General features: G+C 39.1%; 1 protein-coding gene across 3 annotated transcripts in view; it reads left to right on the top strand.

The window, feature by feature from the left end:
- Positions 1-19,009, top strand: part of PARG (poly(ADP-ribose) glycohydrolase) — a 91,154-nt gene that overhangs the window by 20,165 nt on the left and 51,980 nt on the right. The gene's annotated exons all lie outside the window — the stretch shown is intronic.

Below are 19,009 nucleotides of genomic sequence, written 5' to 3'. Positions count from 1 at the left end.
TAGTTACTGTATCTGCCTGATTTGGAGTACTTCAGTCCTTGCTTCCTTAAATACTGCAAACATGTTTTTCTTCAGAGAGAAGTGATCTTATGCTTATAAGTCATAGGGTTAAGTAACACAAGTCCTTTGAAGTATTTTGTTAATTACCCCATACCAGCTGCTGAAGACTTTGTAGTTCCAGAGCATGCTAGCTATTGACTGAAAATAAAGTTTGCTTGGGGACTAAATGGAGATGATTGCCAGATAACCTGAACAAGTCAGTCGGAGAGAAATTCAGAATCTGATCCCAGTGATACTGCAACCAGAGAGAGCTTCAGCAGTAGTTAATATCTTATTTATGTTCTTCTTGTCTTGATATTTCATGTAGGAATAGCTTCCTGTTCCTCAGGGGCGTAGCAATTCCATACAAACAGCTGACTAGAGAGTGAATAGTAGTAAAATACTGCTGCACAGTATGTTTAATGTATTCTTTGTAGTCTGTTACTAATGTAAATAGTGTTCCTAGTGCAGGGAGAATTAATTTTAAAAAGTTGTAGGAATTAGTGTGCCGTGCTAGTGCTAAAAACCATAGAATATGATTTCAAATTCAGAAGATAACCTGCCATGGGCCTGGAAAACCTTAATTGTTAACCTTTTTATACAAGTGGTACTAATTTTTTTGTGGTAAGAGATTAGTCTGGATGATACTTTGGTTAGTCTGAGAATTTGTTTACTATATATCCTTGTATCTCTACTTGTACATAGCTATTGCACTTTACATTGTGTCAAAGCAGGGTTCATTGTACATACTGCTGGCACATAAAATTCTGACATTTTGGTCCACAGTTATTATGGAGATGGGTAGGGAAGAGTGGGGTCTGTGTGTGTGTGTGTGTGTGTGTGAGAGAGAGAGAGAGAGAGAGAGAGAGAGCCCAAATAAAATAGGGAATATAGTAATGCAAACTCGAATCATCTTACTGTCAGAGAAATGGATCCAAAGGTGCCTTCCTGTTGTGGAAAATGCCTTCTGCTTTCCAAAGGGCTGTTTTACATCTCAGGTCACAGTGTTATGTGAGAAAAGCGAAACTAAATTGGAAGACATTTTTTTCACTTGCAGAAGCATAAGAACCACTATAAATCTACTTGTTATGCTATGCTAGGATTGGTGCAAGTGTTTGTGGAACAATGTCAGTGGTGGCTATCTTCTTTTTTTATTCATGATTCTTTGGATCCTGCCAGGATTACAGAAAAGCTGAATATATCCATTGGGGTTAAGAAAAAAAATTCTCCCTCTACTCTGAAAAATTGAGAGTTGTTAAGAGGCAGATTCTTTTTGGTTTTTTAAATTGTAAGTGTTAATGTTTGTTTTTTACCTGCTGCTGAATGCTGGAATTTATGGGCTATATTTTTATAGCAAACTTGTTCTTCTAAATTAATCCCAAAACATTTACCCAATAATTTATATTTCTACTGTTCACATAATGCAGCAGTTTTTTTTCCAAATTTGATAGATTTCAAATATGTTTTGGAAAAAAGGTTCATTGGCGCTAATGAGCATTTCTGGATGTTATAGTAACTATGTTACTATTAATAAAACACTTGACTTTTATTTTTTCTGAGATCTCTAGCAGTTATAAAAGATAAACTAATGGAAATATGCACTTCTTCCAGATAACAATGCACAGCATTAAGTAAATATGTATTTTTTAAAAAAAAAACTGTTTCTTTTGTGGTGTTAACATTTTAGCTCTCTGAGAATAGTGTTAATTTTTGCCTGTGTTGTCTCTTAACTCTTTCTGATGAATGTACACAGTCTGGCCTTGATTATCTCCAGTCATAAATAAATAGATGGAATAACCTTTGGCCTGAAGGCTGTAAAAATCCCAGTCCCTTTTAATTTGACTTTCTGAGCCAGTCCTGTAGCAACCATTAATGAGACATATAAGGATTTATTGTTGGCTTACTTCATGCCCTAGGGAAGGGGACAATGATTGCCTCAGGAAAAACTTATTTGTTTCATTTTAAGTTCACTAAGAGCCACAGGGATACAACCTTAAGGTCAAATTCATTTTCAAATTCCAGCTATATCTTCTTACCAAATACCATGATAACTATGTTACTATTTTTTTTTTCCAAAAGAAATTTGAGATCTATATTACAGTATAAAAGTAAAAAGTAATCAGTACTGACTTGGGCCCAGTAATACACTGGGACAGAACATACAGATTCTGCAATGTCTTTTTTAGGACAGGAAAGTCATATTCTACCCCTCTGTTATACCATGTTTCCCCGAAAATAAGACCTACCCTGAAAATAAGACCTAATTTGTTTTTTGAGAATTGCTGACCTACCCCGAAAATAAGACCTAGTTGTGATCAGGGCCAGGACATAGGGGGGTGGAAGGGGTCCTCGGGTGGGGGGTGGAAAGGTCCTCGGGCGGGAGGGTGGAAAATGTGACTGGGAATACTGCACTCCTTGAGCACCACCTAGAAAGCGCCTGTTGTGCTGCCTTGGGCAGAGGATGCTGAGGAGGAGCTGAGGTGGGAAGCAGCAAGCGAGGCAACCCTGCCTACCGGACTCTGAGGCTCTCCACACATTCCAGGGAGTAAGTCCCTTTAACTATAAAGGGACTGACTTCTGAGTAGACAGACAGGCAGGGATCCTCCTGGTTGCTGAGGGGATATTTTTGTACATGAATAACTATGGATAGTTGTACATTCAAAAAAAATAAGACATACTCCAAAATAAGACCTAGTGTGTTTTTTTGAGCCCCTCCAAAATATAAGACAGTGTCTTATTTTCTGGGAAACATGGTTAATGTATAATGGCTTGGATCCAAGTGCAACACTGCATAGACAGGAAGCCCTTCTGCTCAGTCAGGGTGATTTTCATAAACTCCTCATGTCCTTCAGTACATTTTACCACTCACAAAGCTGCTCTTGAGACTTGGGGGATCCTCTTGAACAGGGGTGCCCAAACCCCGGCCCGCAGGCCACTTGGGGGTCTCCCCACGTCCAATGGGCACTTGGCCCTCACCCCAGCTCTGCGCCTTGCTTTCCCTTGCTTCTGCTGAGCTCAATGGCAGCGAAGGAAAGACCAGCCCAGCCAGCATGCAGGGCCTTTTATAGTGGGAAGGTAATGTGAGACTTGTAGGTCTCATGTTACTTTCCACTATAAAAGACCCTGCGCGCTTTCCTGCTAGTCTCTTCTTCCTTGCCCATGGGCTGGGCTGGGATCAGCTCTGTTTGGCTCCCCTCCCCTCCCCTCCTGCAACCTGAGCCGGGGGCGGGGGGGGGAGAGAGAGAGAGAGAGAGAGAGAGATCACACGAGGGAGGGGAGCCCAGCCCAGCTCGTAGCACATCTCCCTCCAGAGGGAGGGCTGGTTGGCTGGCCAGGCAGGCAGCAGCAGCAGCACATGGGTAGGCAGGTAGGCCTGCAGCTGGGCAAGCGGGCAGGCAGCCCAAGCAAACGAAGGAGGGAAGGAGGAAGGGCGGGGGGAGGGCAAGTGAGCAGGCGGGTGTATGTGTCTGAAAGTGTGGAAGATCCCCCCTCCATTTGTGTGTGTGTGTGTGTGTGTGTGAATGAATCATAAACTGGCATGAAGATCCCCCTTAGGGTGAATGGGATCATAAACTGGCATGAGGAACCCCCCCTCATTAGGGTGAATGTGATCATAAACTGGCATGAAGATCCCCCCTTATTAGGGTGAATGGGATCATAAACTGGATTGAATTCATTCATTCATTCTAATATATTCATTTATGTAAATTTATTCAGATTTGAAATGTAAATTAATTCTTTTTTTTTCAGCCCCACACAGTGTCAGAGAGACACACAGTGTCAAAGAGATGTTGTGGCCCTCCTGCCAAAAACTTGAGCACCCCTGCTCTTGAACATCATGAAGTGTGATGCAGGGTGTTCAGTGGGTAGATGAAATTGGCAGAAGTGGGTAACACTACCTTTCATATGCATAAGTGCTTTCTACTTGTGCAAGAAACCTCTTTCATTCTTCAGAAAGCAAGTAGAAAAGAGGCTTGATTTGATGTGATTCACTGTAAGCAATTGCTAATGAAAGGAATATGTGGCTTTGATGTTAAAGCAAGGTAAAATTTGTCTTTAAATGATCGATTTAATGTAAATTTGGATATTAAAAAAACAGAATTGAACAATTGTAACATTTATTTAGCATGTGGCTAGTGGCTTCTGTGCTTTCTTAACTGAAGTTCTGCTACATCATGTCTAAATAAAGGAACAGGAATCATGTCTAAATAAACAGGAACAGCAAGCTTTTAAACAAACTACATTGCTGAGACAGCAAATCTTAATGGATGTATTGGATAAAATCAAGCCATTTTTTAAATATGTGCATATCTTATAAGAAGGTCCAGAAGATGGTTATCTTTTGCACATATTTAAGCATATCTGTCTAAAATTGCAACATTTAGATGTAATTTAAACTAATCTCTTTTAATTAAACTTGAAGCATAAAACATCTGGTATGTTACAGCTGAGATCATCTGACCATCTGGAAAAGACTCTAGATAGGGAGTTTTCCAATATGTCACTAATGGGCAAGTCTCCTCTTTATCATATAATTAACAGATATTAAAGGAAGGCTGTAAAAATCTATGTCAATGTGATTGTCTTAGGAATTGTAGCTTAGCCTTTTTTGTAATATAGCAGATGATTTGCATTCTGGTATAATTTGTAGTCAGTGAGAAGCTTAAATTACACAGCAGAAACAAGTGAGCTCTCTGATATGCCTGTATGTTGTCTCCTGACTACAAACAGAACTGTACAGTACTCTGATCTGTTGCTGATGCACGCTTGAAAAGGATAATGCCTTGCATGCCATGCCACTATAGGAGCCAGCCTGTATTTTCCTACACATGCCCATCAGTGCATCTGTTTTCCCACACCATCTGTGTGTGTGTGTGTGTGTGTGAGAGAGAGATATTTAGATCAGACAAATGATTCTTTTCACTTAACAAATGTCAGGAAACTTGCAAAGTGCTTCCTTTAAGTATTTGGCTTTTTAAGCCAGTTCTACTTAGATGCTGAATTGAACTTGACTGGTTGAGTATGGTAAGCAAATAGAAGACTCTTTCGTAGCTTTCTGTTGAAGGAAGTAAGCATGTCAGTTCTCCAAGGGGATAGAAAAGCATTTTAAGAATGAAAAACCCATGGACTGATTCTGGAAATAATTTTTATTCCTTCAGTGTCTTCATGTGGAGTTTAACAAAGGATATCTTGCCAGAATCAAATATTGCTGATATAAAGGTTACTGTTTTTGTCTCTGAAGAGTTTGAAAGTTCTTAAGTGTTTCCCCTCATACGTAATTACTCTTTTTCAGCACAGAGATCAATGAAAAATCCTTTTTACATGTCTTCAGCATTCACAATGAATATTGCAAGCTCCTTGGGGTCAGAGGCCTTTCATATTCAAGTTATTTGACACTATTAGTGTACACAGCATTCATATAAGTAACATCAGAATAGTTCTTATGAGCAGTTTTGCAGCAGACAATGGTATTTATACAGTATCAGTAATGCAGGTCAAGAGGAATCAGTAGACCTGGGTGTTACTTTTAAAAAATATCCTACCATAGTATTTTCATACAGTGTATGTCTAATTAGCTTTGATTTAGGCAAGCATTTGACACATTCTTTCACTCAACTTGAACCCATGAAATAGCAGTGTCCTGCTCTGCTTTGAAGTATGTGTTAGGGCTTGATACTAATAATAATTACAGTGTTGATCAGCCATATACTGTGGACTACTCTGTGCACAAGTTCTCCCTTACTTTTCAGCATACAAGAGAGGGAGCATATAAGCCTGAGACAAATTTTCAATCTCAGTGTTGATGGAGGTTTAGGGGGTCCCAAGATTCTTGGCTGCTGACAAATGCTATAATATGCCTGGAGACTAAAATGAAAGTTCTATAAAAGATAGCAAGTTTGGAGAATGTTATGAACTCAAATTGGTATAACCTGTTTTCATAAAAACTGGAAGTGGCTGACATTAGGCTCTGGCAGGCATTCTGAGTCATGGGGAGGCTGTATGTGGCCTCCCTGCAACTCAAGAGACCTCCCATATGCAACCTGAAATTTATTCAGAATTTTCATTCAACTTTCCAGTTCCAATAGAGCCACAAGGTTAGGGAATAGATGTTTCCTTGTGGAGTGACAAGGAGCCTCAGTGACTGCTTCGTCACCGCAAGATGCAGCGCATGCTCCATTGGCATGGCTGCATTGGTGCTGGAAGGTTGGATAGGATTGGGCCCCAAAAACGTTACAAATTATCTGAAGGTAATGGGAGTTAGTTCTGGACTGTTGTCCAATATATTAGATGTTGCCTATATCTCTGTCTTGGTGAAATCATTGTATGTTAATCAGGAAGCCACTGTTAGAACTCAATATGGAGATACAGCCAGGTTCAAAATCGAGAAAAGTGTGCAACAAGGTTGCATTTTGTCACCTCTCTTATTTAACTTGTGTGCTGAAGTGATTATTAGAAAGCTGGAGTTAGAATCTAATATGGGGGTAAAAATTTGTGGGAGAAACATCAATAATCTTCGATATGCAGAGGATACAACCCTCCTCTCAGACCCAAGGAGGCCTAAAGTACTTAATTATGAAACTCAGAGAAGAAAGCCAGAAGTTTGACCTCTTCTTGAACATCACAAAAGTGAAACTTATGACAACTGCAAAGAATGGAAATATCAAAATTGTAATTGGTGGAGAGGAGCTTAAACGTGTAGAAGAATTCATCTTTTTAGGGTCAGTAATCAATCAAAATGACCGTTGTAGCCAAGAAATTAAATGGTGAATTATTCTGGGTCACACATCACTAATAAGTATGAATCAAACATGGAAAAGTAAGGATGTCATCTTAACAACCAAGTGTACATTAGTCCACTTGGCTATGATTTGGCTAAGCCAAGAAACACTATTGTGTTTCCCATAACTACATACGGGTGTGAAAGTTGGATGGTGAAAAAGTTAGACAGAAGGAAAATTGTTTCCTTTGAGCTATGGGGGAGGCTCTTGTTTATTCCATGGACTGCAAAGATAACAAATAGAGATGTGCTGCAGTGCATAAAACTAGACATGTCATTGGAAGGAAAAATAGTAAAACTAAGTCTTAATAGTAAGACTTAGCTACTTTGGCCATGATATGCGGTCAACATCATTGGAGAAAGACGTTATGCTTGGAACAGTCAGTAGTAAAAGACGGGACACCAAACAATGTGTTGGTTGGATGTAATCAAAGCAGACACTGGCCAAAATATAAAGCAATTGAAAGAAGCTGCACAAGATCAGCAATCACGGAGAGAGCAGGCTCATGGAATTGCCAAGGGTTGGACATGACTGAATGGATAATTTGATTTCGATATCTCTGTCTTATGAGGTAACTTTGTGATATGCAGGTGATTATTTGAGGTGTGTGTGCTTTATCATACATTATTTTAAGGGTAAAGTAATTTTCATTCAGAATGATTTATTTCTATATACAGGCAGTTCTTTTTATATGTGAATTTGCTATCTGTGAATTTGCTTTTTTCGAGAGGAAGAATTGTCACCAGCTCTTGTTGTCTGTGGCTCTGTTCTCATTATCTGCTAGTACTGTGCTGGTGCTGCATCAAACAGGCATTGGTATTGGCCTGTGGAGAATTGTTGGACACATCTGTGTTCGTTTCCAGACTTGCCACGTCACCCTGGGCACCATCTTGAGGACTCCAGCTGAGCCGTCACAATCCTGGCGATGATGAGAGGTTGATGATGGGAGGTCTCTGGAAGTTTGCTTAAGGGCAGCTTTTGGACTGGGCTGGCCCAGGGAAGGAGCCAAGAGATGTGAAGGAGGAGGAGGGGTGAAGCAACCCCTTCCCCACTGCTGATCTCTGAGGCCTTATTGTTGGAGCAGCAAACTTCAGTGAGTTGAAGGATAACCAGCACAGAGAAATTGCCATTGCCATCACCACAGCCTTCAGTGCATCAAGGGGTATTCAGCACGGAGGAGAAAGCATCAGATGCTGGAGTTGTAGATGAACCCTTGCTTTTACCTATCCCCATATACTTCAAGTTAAGATTCAGGTTCATAAAGTACATAGTGTATGGTATCCCCTCAAATCTAGCCCTATTTTCCCCATATGATTAATATACAGTATCTGCCAATTTGATATCCATTAGGTTTTCCAGGAACATCATAGATAACAAGAACCGACTATAAAATCTTTGCATGTATGAACTACATTTTCAGTGTTTGTTAAGAAGACTGGCAGAAGAGGGAGCTCTTGTACTGCACAGAAAATTTTCTTATTGGAGACCTGAATACTGATAGTTCTTAATTTTACGTGCATTGTTTAAATTGGGGGGAAAAATCCCAAACATATAAAGCTTATAAAATCAATACATAACCATTTATACTTTTATGTGATAGATCTATAAATAGTTAATACATTAATGAGTAGTCTGTCGTCCTTACTTTTGTAGGCTATTTTGTGAAGTCTATCAGACTTGTTTTGAGATGTGGGTGGCAGAGCTAATTTGGAGTTGCTATACTGAATTGACACTGACAAAAGAAATTCCAAGTATAAAATTAATGTAGTTTATTGACCTCTTGTTAGGGTAAACTAAAGTTATTAACTAAACTTGAATAGTTTGAAGTCTTAAGATGCCCTTTTGGGGGACTGTGAAGGAAAAGGACAGGTTCTCCCAAGTGAGTGAACATATTTTAATTTTTGTGTCATTTTAAAACTGCCACTACTTGCAAAGGAAAAGAAGCTTTGAACAATATTTATGAGCACATAATGGTGATGAGCCATATTCCTTTAGTGAAAAGTGTCAATAAAATATATATTTTGATGCTGGTCCCATTGAATATCTTGGGGTTTTTTCATTTGCTTGCTCCAAAGGGTTTTTCTTGGGATTGGGCTTCAGACTCTTGCACACACTGGCCATGAGAGATCACCAAACTGAGGTATTTTGGCTGTATCTGAAAGACCTAGAAGAGTGGGATTTCTCTCTGGGGTTCAGAGATCCCAGAATCAAGGTTTATCAGTATCTTCTCTCAGTAATACTTCATCTTTTAGGATGAAGTAACTTCTGAACAGACCTTCGTAATACTCTCCTGCCTTTTTAATGGATGTGAAGTAGGATATGTTACCTATACAGTGGGCCCTTGTTATCCTCAGGGGATCTGTTCCAGGACCCCCTGTGGATACTGAATTCTACGGATAATAAAATGCATAGCCTGACCCAGCCCAAAAAACCAGAAGTGCATTTCAGAAGCCTCCAGGAGACCTGAGGTGCAGAGAAGCCATGTATGGCCTCCACACGCCTCAAAAGGCTTCCCTGATGGCAACTGGAAGGTGCTTCCTATCATGTCTCTCTGAGACCCCACCCTTATCCAAGGGCTCACATCCGCCTATCTTCAAATCCACAGAGGCCAAGCCCACAAACAAGGAGGGCCCACTGTACATTTTAAATACTTATTTTGTGAACCACTCCTTGTAAACATTATTTCTAGAATGCCTACGCACAGTAGGGGCTGTACCTAATAAAAATAAAACATATTGTCCTTGAGCTTACAATTTTCATACGGATATCAAGAAGACGGATATAAAACCCTATAGGAATTGAACCTAATGGTTGCGTCAATAAATAAAAGTAGAATAAATAGAAAAGTTAATTTGAGTGTTTTGTTCTGATGACTGGTTCTTTGATAAATCATCTTTATAATTGTATGGACAGTACTCACAGAAACAGGCTGCATGGAGGGTGGTCAGTGCTATAAACATAAGCTTTTAAGCTTGGAACAAAATGACCTAAGGCACAAGAATGTTATCCAGTTGCTTCATGCTGGATCACATTTTAGTTTGCATGCTTTCAACAATATTAGGCCGTGTTTACAGAATACAACAGTGATAGAAATGTACTTTCAAAACGAGAGTGGAGGGTTTCTTGCTTGTCCATAAAGGAAGAAACTTTCCCTATTGAAAAGATGCTTTTTAAAACTCCTGAACATTTATATACTTTTTCTTGTGATTATTTTTTTGAATATATTGGTATAAGCATTTTATGACCAAAAAACAATGAAGAATATACTGAAATATAAGATTTCACATGTGTATGTTTAGGTGCAGTTTGATATTGTGCTGTTATAAAAGGGTTTGCATTGACCACTGTGATATAAACACAGATTAGTAAATGAATTGTGATTTACTAGTGTGCTGCTGCTGCATCTGTTGAAATTATTTCAACATAATATTTCTGTTGAAAGATGATGAAACGTGAGATGGGAATTCATATATTAACTTAAAAATTAAAGTTATACTTTCACTAAAACGTTAGTGTTGCTTTTACAAAAAGTAGCACATTCCTTTTCCTTTTGTTCATTTATTTCTTCATGAAGTGTCAGCTGAAGGCATATCTGGGTAACATTGATGGTGTATGTATGGGGAGCGGCTGTGATGTTTTATTGCTTCACTTCCTTGGGGACATTTCATGCCATTGTTGGTACCCTGTAGCCAACACAACTGTGAGGCCATCAGTATGGTTGGCTTTCCATAGTGGGGAGGGATGTGAGGATAGAACTATCTGCCTCTTCCTAGTAGATCTATTGTGCTTCTATTTCTGCATTACAGCACATAATTGGGAACAACTTTGGCTTTCCATAGTGGGGAGGGATGTGAGGATAGAACTATCTGCCTCTTCCTAGTAGATCTATTGTGCTTCTATTTCTGCATTACAGCACATAATTGGGAACAACTTGAAATGGCAGGCTATAGTGTTCACTTACATAGGTTTACTATCAAATAAGCACCTTGGCCTTCTTGTTAAAACAGTAAGATGGCCGATTAGGCTCCTCTTGTATTGTATTCTCTCTCTTCCTTCTTGAAAAACCAAGCAAACACTAAACTCAGATATGGAAGTATCCTATCAGCATGAGGCATGAATTGCAGCATTTATACCTGAGAATTATAATTGGCTATGTCCCCAAAGCCATAAGAGTGTTTTTCCCTGCTTATAAAAAAGTGTATTTGTATAGGGACAGAGAGGGTATGAGTGTAAATCTAACCTTATCTGTTCATTTTTTTGGTATCATGCATACCGTCTTTGTCAGCATATAGACTTGATGTGTTTTGAGAATAATGCCACATTTGCATGGAAAATAGAAAGATATCACCACAGTCACTGACATCTGTTTCAGATGTAGAATGGTTGTATTAGGAACTGTGTGAACCCAGAATATGATAGAAATTTTATGCATCCAGGGAGTGTAGAGAGCTTGTGCACTTCCTGCAGAAACAATGTAATTTGTGGAAGGAGCTGATGGAAGAACTCGCACCTTTTGGAAAAAAATAAACTAATATTTTAAAATCCTTTAAAATGTTCTCATTATCCAGTCTCATAAAACATTTCAACTTTATTTAAAATTATGGAAATCATTAAAATGAGGTGTTAGTTGACAAGCAGGATACACCTGAGAGATCATTGCACACTTGGATTGATGGAAGACATATTTTAGTTTTCAGAAAAAATTAAAGGAAACCAAATTAACTTCTGTCTTTGTAAGCTGTCTACTCCTTTCTTTTCCAAGTGTCAGTTTGTGGTTTTGATAAATGTCAAATGTTCCTCCTTCCTTCCTTAAATAAGATTTTTCTCTGCATAATCCAATGTGATTTTTTTCTCCCTCCGAAGAGTACTTTGTCCTTTGTTTTGCTTTCTAATCAAAAAATCACCCTAAGATATGGGATGAATTTGACAGCTGTACATGTTTTCCTGGTGGATTCATTTCATATAATAACGGAAGAAGCGGATGGACATAGTTTACTGTTCTCCTCTCTTCTTGTGATGCTAGCAATTCATTTTTACAAGTTGTAAAATAATTTTTTTTAAAAGTTTTGAAATACTTCATATTTTGAAAATGCTACTGGCACGTGTTCAGTGTTTGAGGAATACATTTGTATTTGTATTGTAATGGTTCTTCAAACCATTTTCTTGACTTGGAAAGTTTGAAATTTCAAGGCAGCATTAATATTTGTGGGCCAGTGGCCCAAATAGATTATTGAAGCCAAGGAGGTATACTACTGCACAAGGGTTCCCTGACATGGTTGTAGTGGGCTTTCATACATCCAGAATGAGTTACAGCAATGGTTCAGAATATTCTTTCCTGTCTGACTGGGCCTTTGTGTTCAGAGGTGCGCATGCTTGCTGCACATGCACATTCTGGCCCCTCCCCTCGCTTTTCTTCATGTGCAGCAGTTGATTTGTCTGAACTGCATCCTTCTACTTATGCCACTAAGCTCACTTCAAAAATAAAGTAAGGGTGAAAAGGTGATTTGAACAAACAGCTTCTATGCAATTTGGAATGTTCATTGGGATGCAGTGAGGGGAGAGGCCAGGGCATGCACCATAAGTGATTACAGCTTCAAACTCATGCAGTCGGTCAGAGGAGGGAAAGTAACATCCAAACATCAAAGGACTTTTCAACGCATTATATTCATATCTTTGTTCTGTCTTTCCAGACAGATTTTGGTATAGTAGTTCTATTAACACAGCTACAGCTCTGAAATTTCGTTGGTCTGGATAGTATAACAAAACTATACTATCATAATCAAACTAGGGATGGTATAATTGCAACACAGTCTTATGCATGGTTACTCTGAGGTAAGTCCCATTTTGTTCAGTGGTGCTTACTCTCAGGATCATGGTGCTTACTATCCCAGAACAGGATTATGCTTTTAGTCTCTTACCTTGTGGTGTTTGAGAAAGGGTGACAGGAAGTTAACATGCTATATTTAGGCTGCTCAGTGCTTATGCTGGAAGGAGTTGAGAGGATCTTGCTTGCATTTTATATTGGAGGTTCAGCTTACACTTGTGAATGCTGGTGTGCTAGTGCAATGCATTTTAGGTGGGATTCAGTCAGAAAAGAAATATTCAGACTGATTTCACCATAGAATTTGCCCTAGCTCCATGCTAGTGATGCTGCTGGTATTGCCAGTATTGAAATCTAGACAACCGTTGGCCAGAAGAATGAATCACATCCTTAATATTTTTGTATTGTGTCCTCAAAGCAGCAGATGGTGATACATGAACATACTCTTAATCCGGCATTGATATAGTGCTTTTATAATGTTTAAAGTGATTTATATTTCAGTGATAAGAAGGGCAATTAAGGCATACTTAGTCCTTGGTAGCTTAATTGAATGATGTAAAGATGTTTTTCTATATCTTTTATCCCATAATTTTCCCATAGTGGGTTGATTTCTCATGATAGTATGGCTTGTCTAGATCTTCAAATGCCCCTTTGAATGAAAAGAATGGGGAGTAAAATTCATGTTATTTCAGTCTGTCTTGGGTACAATCTGATCATTGACCCTCGAAATGAAAAACTGTTCAAAAAAACTTGACTTTGTTCAGTAATAGCACCCAATGAACATTGAGCAATATTGTCCAGTTCTTGCAGGGGAAGAAGATTATTTTGTAAAAGTTGAATAACAGTTGCCTTCATAGGTAATTCTTAAATCCTGCTCCCTTTGTGCCAGAAGTTATTTAGTGGCAGTCCTTGGAAGCCAAGCTGATTGTAAACATCATAGTATGACCCCTACTGCTGTTCCAGGATGAATCCTGACAAGGATGAGGCTTGGAGATGATAGACCAGGCTAGAGAGAGTCCAGTCTCCATTGAAGTATTCTGTAGGCCTTCCTAAAATCTTATATTAGTATGGGGTTGTAGTATCACTCATATGGTAATGCAGCCCTCCAATGCACTGTTGTATTGCATTGCAAGAACTCTTCTGCTAGTGCAGGGGTGTCAAACAGTTGGCCGAATAGCATTCATAGCCCCTGCTGAGAGTGGGAAGTGATGTCATTAAGCAGGTGATGATCAGAATTGAACACTTTGTTCTCACCTAGGAACTCATTAACTGCAAATGACAGAAGAGAAAATATGCAAATTTGATTTACCATAAAGTAATGAGAAGTCAGCAATGATAATGCCTCAAAGAAGGCAAATAAATGCTGCTCTGTGATGTATGGTGCAACGACTTCCAGTGTGGTTAGGGAATATATACTAGAAGTTGGTACTATGTTATGCTCTTACTAGTGCATGTGTCTGAGGAGGGACCTCAAAGTTTTGTAAATTCAGCCCCTTAATCTGGACTATTAAATATTGATGTGACAGCAATACTTGTTCTTATTTCGCTTTTAAAAACTGTCTTCCTATTCTTTTTTATTAAATTTTCATATCTAGAATGCAGGATGTGTATACTGTCTCTACAGCCAGGCCATCATTTCTTATTTTCCTACATGATGGGAGATGCGTTGTTCAATAGATACTCTGAAGGGTTGAATGAATGCATGGGAGCAACAGCCTTTTGGAGTACTTCCACGCTGCAGTTCTACACGTGTTTAGTTGAGAATTATGTCCCACTGAAAGCAGCACCCAGGGAACATTTCAGTCTCTTCAAACTGGACATTCTTTGTAAAGGTGCCAAAAAAATTCATTCAAGATGCATCGCAAAGCTGCTAAATTCCAAGTGAAAGTGTAGCTATTTGAACATAGTTTTGCTTTCTGTAGCTTGATTATCCTGCCTGATTGTTTTGCTTTCTGTATCTTGATTATCCTTTCTGCAGCTTGATTATCCTGCTGTTTTTATTTGATCGATAAAGTGATCCAGTGTTTCATGTGTATAGTTTGATGGCTGTCAAAATTAAATTTAGAAACTCTCTAACATTATTCCAGCCCCATGCTACCCTAGGTTGCTTTTCCCTTGTGCTCTGGGGTGGACTCATTGTTTGCATTTTGGAGGATCAATTTATATAACTATTAGGTGATCATTAATGGCCACGTTTATCCAGGCTTCTTCTTACTGCAGTACAATATAAATGTTTGTTTTGCCAAACTGAAATCAAATCTGCCAACCCAAGAGCTCTATAGTAATATGCTGAGCCCATTATATCCTCCTGACAGCCCAGTCCACGAGCAATTTGGCTGTGTGAACTCTGGTTTAAAATGAGTGGGACTCATGCTGATGCAGGTCTATGGGGATAAGAGCTAAAACTTTGGCTTCATGTAAGCAATCACTCATGTGCTATCCTTGATCAAACTTTGTTCAGTAATTTCTTCAGTGAGAGGCAAACAGCATTGTGTAAACAAGGTATCTTTCCTGAGCAATAAAGTTTGCTTTAAAATGAGAGTTTTAAAAAACGGGACCTGTCAGTATTTTGTCATCTTTCAGGTGACAAGATAGATATAGTCTAGATTTTATAGCACCATACAACTTTGTTTCAAGTCTAACTGCTCAAAAGATGAGGCAACTAATACAGTGTTATAACAGAATAAGAGCAAAAAAATGGTAAACAGGCTTTAGTTTTTTAAAAAATTTATGAGCAGTTTGTGTTTATAGAGCAAGAGAAATTACAGGAAGAAGACATTATTTCCAACACGTTTTATAAAATAACAGGTAAGATTCTTGTTTTCAGCATCAAGTAGTTGAACTCAGAGGGTGGAATGGCAATGATAGTGAGGAGGGAAAAGTCAGAAAAATAAAGGGCTATTTCATTCATTACACAGCAACAGCTAGGCTTAACGTGAAGTATATGTTAAGTTAGTGCAGGGGTACTCAAACTTTTCCGGCCAGTGGCTCCCTTGACCCCTGTGGCTGTTGGCCATGTCTCCCCATCATGTTCCTGAGGGCTGGAAGTGACATTAAACAGGAAGTGGCCAGAAATATTAAATATATTAAATATAATATTATTATATTTATAATATAATATTAAATATTGTATATATTAACTATTAATATTAATTATATTAATCGTATCATTAATTAAATGCAGATCTTAAAAATATATTAATACACAGAAATATACATGCTTTATAAATGATCAGCTGCTGATCACTGTTGGAGACAGGATGCTGGAGTAGGTAGATTTTGTCTGATCCAGGAGGACTCATTTTTTTAAATTTTGTAAGCATACCAATAGGATTGCTTTATCAAATGAACTTTGTGAAAACCAGTCTGACCAACATTACACGCACACATCCCTGTGGACCCCATCCAACTAGTCATTTCTCCCATTCTCCTTGGATAGGATTGAACCCTTTATTAATTTAATGAAACTAAATTTTTCCAGCGGCTGGTGGGGAAAACAAAAATAGACCATGAAAATATATCAGAGCTGATAAGGGTTTGGTGAGGAAGCTGATTTGTCTCCTATACTAGGAGAGGCACAGCTCAAGCCTGTGCATGTCTACTCAGAAGTAAGTCCCATTAGAGTCAATGGGGCTTACTCCCAGGAAAATGTGGATAGGATTGGGCTGGCAATCACTTCATCAATGTATGATGAGTATTCCCTTCAAATAGCTAGATTCATCACTTTAAAAACAGTACCCTTTTTCTGCTCCTGGCCAAGTGTGCTTGTCTCTCCCCTCCCCCTTTGCCAACTGCATGGAAACAACTTTAAGGGGAGGGGGAGGAAAGCAGGGAGATCGAAAAGGGGGAGTGGAAGAGGGAGGGGTTGAAAAGAGAGATTTCACTTTGATGAGAAGCAATCCCAGGCTGGGAACTAGGAACCAACCAGACAAGTCAGGGTTAAGGACTGCAAGCTGAGCAACTCCTGTTTCTTCTGCTTTAAAAAAAAGCACAGAAGATGGGCTCATATTCTGCCCAGGGGTGTGACTGTATCGCTTCGAGAGGACATCCCGCGCTTCCCCTTTGAGTTCCTGGTGCTGCCCTAAAGAGCTGCGCCTCACAGTTTGAATAACACTGAGTTAGTGAATTTCTATCCCACCTTTCTTCCAGTAAGGGCACACAAGGTGGCTTACAACATTTAAAAATTGCAGTTTAATTGACAAATTAAATATTAACAAGTCACCAGGTCTAGATGGCACCCACCCACAAGAGTTCTTAAGCAACTCAAGTGTGACGTTATTGATCTTTGGACTAAAATATGCAGTTTGTCTCCTGAAACTGCCACTGTGCCAGAGGGCTAGAGGATAGCTAATTTTAAAAAGGAGGGACTGAAGACCTGGAAGGTTATAAGCTAGTGAGTCTAACATCTGTTCCAGGGAAGATGGTGCAAAGCCGCATTAAGAGTAAAATCTTGGAACAGTTAAAAGAATAAGGTTTACTGAGGGAGTATCAGTATGGCTTCTGTAAGGTTAAGTCTTGCCTCACAATGTTTTTAGAGTTCTTTGAAAAGGACAACAGGCATATGAATGTGGGTGAACCTGTTGAGGATGATATCTGGACTTTCAGAAGGTGTTGTTATGGTCCTTCAAAAGCTTCTGAGAGAACTCATCAATCAGGGAATAAAAGGCAAGACCCTCTTAAGGATTAGAAACTGGTTGAAAAATTAGAAAGATTAACAGGACCAGAGATGGGTGAGGTGGCCAAGTTTGCAGATTACACTAAACTTTTTTTGTGGTGTAGAAATCTAGAATAAGTTGCAAAGGGCTCCAGAAGGATCTCTCTGAACTGGGGGAAATTCGTGGTAAAATGGAAGATGTATTCAGTGTAAGTAAGTGTAAAGTGATGCACATTGGGGTAAGAAATCATATGCTGATGGGTTCTGACCTATCTGTGATGGATCAAGAGAGAGAGATCTTGGGGTGGTGGTTGACAGCTCCATGAGAGTGTCGACCTAGTGTGTGGCAGTTGTGAAGAAGGCCAGTTCCATGCTTGGGATAATTAAAAAAGGGATTGATAATAAGATGACCAATATTATGCCATTATACAATAGATGATAAAGCCACATCTGGAGTATTATGTCCAGTTCTGACCTCATCTCCAAAAGGATATAGTGGAACTGGAAAAGGTGCAAAAGAGAGCAACCAAAATGATTAGTGAGGTGAGGCACCTCCCTTACAAGGAAAGGCTATTTTATTTGGACTCTTCAAAGTAGTTTCCTAATAGGGTACATGACTGGGATATATAAAATTGTGCATGGAATGGATAAAATCGGTAGAGGGAAGTTCTTTTCCCTCTTGCACAGTTCTCTTTTCTCTGTGCTTCCAGAGGCATCCGGTGGGTCACTGTGAGATACAGAAAGCTGGACTAGGTGGTCCCTTGGCCTGATCCAGCAAGGCTCTTATGTTTTTACAATGCATCTATATGCAAGTCCACAGAACTGCTTCACCCCACCCTGTCATTCCCTTTTCCAATCATTCTTCCCCCCCTTCTCCAGCCAGTTCTCCAGGTTTATCACACTTAGTCTCAGTTGTGACAAAAGTGAAAAATGTGCTTTGGCTTGTGATAACTGATCCATAGACATAGGCTTGCTCTTAACGCTTTTGGGTTTTCCCCACAAAAAACATTCACCTCCCCAGGAATTTGCCAGTGCATGAGCTTGTTTGTCACAAGTAAATGAAAGAAGGCCATTTTATCTCTAGATTGTCAAAGGTGGGATGAAGCAGAAATTATCATCTTTAAGAGTCAGGTATTGCATGAGCAGAGCCGGTACAGTTTTTACTCATTTTTCAAACCAAAACTATGAAATTGTTTGGTTGTGGTTCTGTTTCAAGGAGGAAGCCTCCTGAACTTGTACTAAATTTACTTCCAGTGCTGCATAAAGGAAAGGTTGACGTGTTGACAGCTGTGACAAAGTCTAGTGCCGTAATCTGTCACCAGATAAGTAAGACTATAGAGCTTGTGGCAGTCAACAAAGCATGGCAGCCACTATTCATGTGTCAGTTTTAAGACAGGAGGTGCTACCCAAAGAGAAAAACCATCAGAAGCTGACAGTCTTCTACACACTTAAGGTTAAATGTCTTCCTTTGAATTTAAATTTATATATATTTGTTTTTTTATTGCATCATGAAATCAAAATTTCAACCTTTATAACATTCTTATGTGTTACTATATCAGGATGTGTATATAGTGTGGCAGAACAAATCCACAGTTTTGAAGTTTTCTGCTGCAACGTAAGACTACGGACATTTTAAAAAGTGTTATTTTGCTATTTAATCTCTCTTACTTGGAAGCAATTAATTTCCATCTGAATGCTGCAAGATTGTAGTGAATG

Source organism: Tiliqua scincoides, chromosome 3, assembly GCF_035046505.1.
Source record: "Tiliqua scincoides isolate rTilSci1 chromosome 3, rTilSci1.hap2, whole genome shotgun sequence".
Taxonomy (NCBI): Eukaryota; Metazoa; Chordata; class Lepidosauria; order Squamata; family Scincidae; genus Tiliqua; species Tiliqua scincoides.
Note: the sequence above shows the minus strand (reverse complement) of the source record. Positions and strands in the feature narration are given on the sequence as shown.